Below are 5,305 nucleotides of genomic sequence, written 5' to 3' on the forward strand. Positions count from 1 at the left end.
ATTTTGAGTGTAATCATATTTTTAATTTTTCTGATTATTATTAAAGTTGAGTTTATTTTCATATATTTATTGACCATTTGAATTTTCTCTTTATGAAGTGCTTGTTCAAGTTTTTTTGCTCATTTTTCAATTTGATTCTTATCTTTTTCTCATTATTTCCTAGAACTTCTTTATATATTCTGGGTGTAATTTCTTTTCTGGTGTAATGCATTGCACATGTTTTTCCTTACTTTATGGCTTGCTTTTCACTCTTTATCATGCCTTTTGATGAACAGAAAACCTCTGTATTTGAACTAAAGCATTTACTCTATTTATATTTAATTTAAATACAGATATATTGGATTTGTATCTATCATTTACTTGTGCTTCTGTTTATTCTATTTACTTTATTTCTTTTTCCCTCCTTTCTCACCTTCATTTGGATTGATTACTTGGTGCCATTCCATTTTCCCCTCTACTAGTCTGAAAGATATATGCTCTGAGCAACAGCCAGCTCTACCCACCACCAGTCCCTCCCATCAGGAAACTTGCACAAGCCTCTTAGATAGCCTCAACCACCAGAGGGCAGACAGCAGAAGCAAGAAGAACTACAGTTCTGCAGCCTGTGGAACTAAAACCACATTCACAGAAAGATAGACAAGATGAAAAGGCAGAGGGCTATGTACCAGATGAAGGAACAAGATAAAACCCCAGAAAAACAACTAAATGAAGTGGAGATAGGCAACCTTGCAGAAAAAGAATTCAGAATAATGATAGTGAAGATGATCCACGACCTTGGAAAAAGAATGGAGGCAAAGATCGAGAAGATGCAAGAAATGTTTAACAAAGATCTAGAAGAATTAAAGAACAAACACAGAGATGAACAATACAATAACTGAAATGAAAACTACACTAGAAAGAATCAATAGCAGAATAACTGAGGCAGAAGAATGGATAAGTGACCTGGAAGACAGAATGGTGGAATTCACTGCTGCAGAACAGAATAAAGAAAAAAGAATGAAAAGAAATGAAGACAGCCTAAGAGACCTCTGGGACAACATTAAACACAACAACATTTGCATTATAGGGGTCCCAGAAGGAGAAGAGAGAGAGAAAGTACCTGAGACAATATTTGAAGAGATTATAGTTGAAAACTTCCCTAACATGGGAAAGGAAATAGCCACCCAAGTCCAGGAAGCGCAGAGAGTCCCATACAGGATAAACCCAAGGAGAAACACGCCGAGACACATAGTAATCAAATTGGCAAAAATTAAAGACAAAGAAAAATTATTGAAAGCAGCAAGGGAAAAACAACAAATAACATACAATGGAACTTCCATAAGGTTAACAGCTGATTTCTCAGCAGAAATTCTACAAGCCAGAAGGGAGTGGCATGATATACTTAAAGTGATGAAAAGGAAGAACCTACAACCAAGATTACTCTACCCAGCAAGGATCTCATTCAGATTCGATGGAGAAATCAAAATCTTTACAGACAGGCAAAAGCTAAGAGAATTCAACACCACCAAACCAGCTCTCCAACAAATGCTAAAGGAACTTATCTAAGTGGGAAACACAAGAGAAGAAAAGGACCTACAAAAACCAACCCAAAACAATTAAGAAAATGGTCATAGGAACATACATATCGATAATTACCTTAAACGTGAATGGATTAAATGCTCCAACCAAAAGACACAGGCTCGTTGAATGGATACAAAAACAAGACCCATATATATGCTGTCTACAAGAGACGCACTTCAGACCTAGGGACACATTCAGACTGAAAGTGAGGAGATGGAAAAAGATATTCCATGCAAATGGAAATCAAAAGAAAGCTGGAGTAGCTATACTCATATCACGTAAAATAGACTTTAAAATAAAGAATGTTACAAGAGACAAGGAAGGACACTACATAATGATCAAGGGATCAAACCAAGAAGAAGATATAACAATTATAAATATATATGCACCCAACATAGGAGCACCTCAATACATGAGGCAACTGCTAACAGCTATAAAAAAGGAAATCTACAGTAACACAATAATAGTGGGGGACTTTAACACCTCACTTACACAAATGGACAGATCATCCAAACAGAAAATTAATAAGGAAACACAAGCTTTAAATGACACAATAGACCAGATAGATTTAATTGATATTTATAGGACTTTCCATCCAAAAACAGCAGATTATACTTTCTTCTCAAGTGCGCACAGAACATTCTCCAGGATAGATCACACCTTGGGTCACAAATCAAGCTTCAGTAAATTTAAGAAAATTGAAATCATATCAAGATATACGCTCTGCTTTTATCTTCTTAGTGGTTTCTTTAGACATTAAAAGAGCATCATGAATTTACCAAAATCCAATGTAGTTAATATCTTTACCCTCCTCTTGAACAATAAAAGGACCCTCGCTCTTGCTCTCACTCTCTCTCCCCTTTCTGGGGCTCCAATTACACTTACATTAGACTGTTTGATATTATCTCACAGCTCTTGAGTTCTCTGTTTTGCTTGTTTGTTTTTTGTCACTCTTGTTGTCTTTGTGTTTTAGTTTAGGTAATTTCTATTGGTCTATCTTCACTGAATCACCCCTCAGCCATTTTCAGTCTACTGATGAGCCACTGAAGGAATTCGTCATCTCTGATACTGTGATTTTTATTTCTAGGGTTTCCACTAGACTCAATCTGAATTTCCATCTCTTTGCTGAAATTCTTCCATCTGTTCCTGTGTGTTGTCCACCCTTTCCACTAGATTCTATAATATATTACTTTTAGGTATTTTAAAGTCCTCCTCTGATAGTCCCAACGTCTGGAAGAGTGAGTGGGGAGATGTTCTCTTTGTCATGTTCCTGGCTGAGTCTTAGGCTGGACCTGTGTGCCTGGGCCTCAGAGGTGGGGCTTTCTCAGCATTCCTGCCCCTCCTCCCCATGGAAGACAATCTCTGCCTTATATTTGTGGTGAGTCTTGCACTGGATAGGATTTCCTGCCCTTCTCCAGCAGGAGGGGACCTCTAGCAGTAGTATTAGTTCAGACTTCTGGGCCTGGGACAGCTTTCCGCCCTCTATCAGGGTAGAGGGAGTTTTCTTTTATCCTTCTCTCATCAGCAGTGGGATCTTGCCTGTGCCCCTGGGGACAAAAATGTTGGCTACCTTTGCACAAGTAGCTTAAGGGTTTTGTTCCAGATGAGAGAAGGGTCTTGGCAGGGGGACAGTACTGTGTACCTTTCCTCTAGTACCTCTCCTGCACATCCTCACTCCCAAAGCTGCCTCTATAATCTTATCTGTAGTTTATCTGGCTTTTTCTTGTGAGGATGGGGGCACCACTCCTTCCAGCTTTCTACATCTTGGGCAGTAGTGAAACCTCCCTCCTGTATTCTTAAGAAAGTAAATAGGTTTAACTTCTTTTGCCAAGTCCCTCCCCCTCCCTGCTGCCCTCTGATCTGGTTCCTCTCTGCTTTCCCTCCAGCTCTGTTCCCCATTCCCAAAGTAAAAGAGTCTACCTGGCATTGCAAGACCCTCCTTACAGGCGAGGATGGGCAGAAACTGAAGGGAAAATGTAGTCTTTTTAGTGGGCAGGGGTTAGGACAAGCTCTTGAATACTCATATGTTAATCATTTTTGTCCTGTCACAGCTTTAAATAATAGTAGTAATTGGAATGGGACAGGGGTCACTACACAGGATCCCATCCTGCCAAAGGGAATCCTATGAGGGATCCTGCAGTTTTCCCCTTTATTTTCCCTATTGCTGGACAAGAGGCCAAGTTAATCCACATAATAAAGTACTGGGGGTGAGGTGAGGGAAATGAGAAAGAGCTGAATAGTTTGGGGTTGGAGAAGTTTTCAGGGCCTTTGAGGTGAGAGCAGCCAAACTAAGCAGAGGCTAGAAGTGGATAGGAGAAGAAAATGGATTCTGAGAGCATTGCATGGAGTGTTTTTAGATTTATTTTTCTTTTCAACAGAATCAAGTAAAGAATGGATTATTCTACCAAGATGGCAGCCATATGAAGAAGGTGGCTGCAGAAGATGTCAATGTTACTTCTGAAGACAAACAAAAGACACATTTGCACAGAATACAAGTAGAATCCCAGAACTGAAGGAAGAAATAGAAGTAAAAAAGAAACAACTTCGAAATCTGGAAGGTGCTTGTGGGGACATCATGCTTGCAGGTGATGACTGCTTAATGATCAAAATGATTTAAAATTGGCGATGTTTTCATTAGCCATTCTCAACAATGAGCACAAGAAGTGTTAGAAGAAGCAAAGAAAAATTTACAAGAAGAAATTGATGCCTTAGAATCCAGACTGCAATCAGCTCAGTGAGTGTTAGATTCGAAAGTTCAGTTATATGCAAAATTTGGGAGCAACATAAACCTTGAAGCTGATGAAAGTTGAACATCTTATAAGACCTTAAAAATTTGTTTAATAAACCTGAATAATTCTTTTATTATCATAAAATATTGACTATATTCCCTGAGTTGTACAATATATCCTTGTGGCTTATTTTACACATAATAGTTTAAACCTCTTAATCCCCTCCCCTCTTCCCTCTCCCCACTGGTAACCACTGGTTTGTTCTCTATATTAAACTTGAATAATGTTTAAAATGACTTTTTTTAAAAAAGAAGGATAAATTATTCTATTGGCTTTATCTGTTTAAGTGCACTTCTTAAATGCAATTCCAGCCTGAGACTGAACCCTGAGTGTCTCTGGCTTCAGAAGGGCTCCACTGCAGGCTTGCTATGGATGTACCAGGCTGTGTTAAGGACTTTAAGGATGAAGAAACTGAGGGTCAGAGGTGGTGGGAGCCTCACCCCTAGTCACACAGCTAAGAAATGTCAGAGCTTGGACACAAATCCAGCTAGGTCTGGCTTTCTAGCCTGAGGTCTTTCAGTCTTGCGGCTCAGATGGCTCTCCTTTGATCAGCCACTGACCCCTAGCCTCATTCCTGCCCCCTCACACTTCCTGCCTCCGCACTCCCCCACCCCTGCCGCTCCGTCTGTCCTCCGTAGGGCCGGGTGTTGCCTCAGGGCCCGGCTGAGCCTGCACCCTATCCAGCTGCTGCCATATCAGCCTCTAGAGACATCTCCCCCTGCCCCCATCAGTGAGAAGGAGAGAAAGTTCTTTGCTTCCTGACACTCCCCAGACAGCCGGGCCCCAGGGCTTGCAGCCAAGTGGAACCCCTCCGGGTGCCCCCAGCCTGGGCTCCGGGTGCGCTCCCTGTCACAGCCCAGGAATGTGGGCATCCAAGCATCAGCAGCAGACACGCTGGCTGTCAGCCGAGCCAGGGCTCCTGATAACTGACAGGAGCTGAAAGAACCATTAGAGAG

The 5,305-nt window shown here is 40.9% G+C and overlaps 1 pseudogene; it reads left to right on the forward strand.

Annotated features, from left to right (window-relative positions):
* Positions 1-3,980: 3,980 nt before the first annotated feature.
* Positions 3,981-4,370, forward strand: LOC103006713 (prefoldin subunit 4-like; annotated as a pseudogene).
* The last annotated feature ends 935 nt before the right edge of the window (positions 4,371-5,305 follow it).

Source organism: Balaenoptera acutorostrata, chromosome 9 (genome assembly GCF_949987535.1).
Source record: "Balaenoptera acutorostrata chromosome 9, mBalAcu1.1, whole genome shotgun sequence".
Taxonomy (NCBI): Eukaryota; Metazoa; Chordata; class Mammalia; order Artiodactyla; family Balaenopteridae; genus Balaenoptera; species Balaenoptera acutorostrata.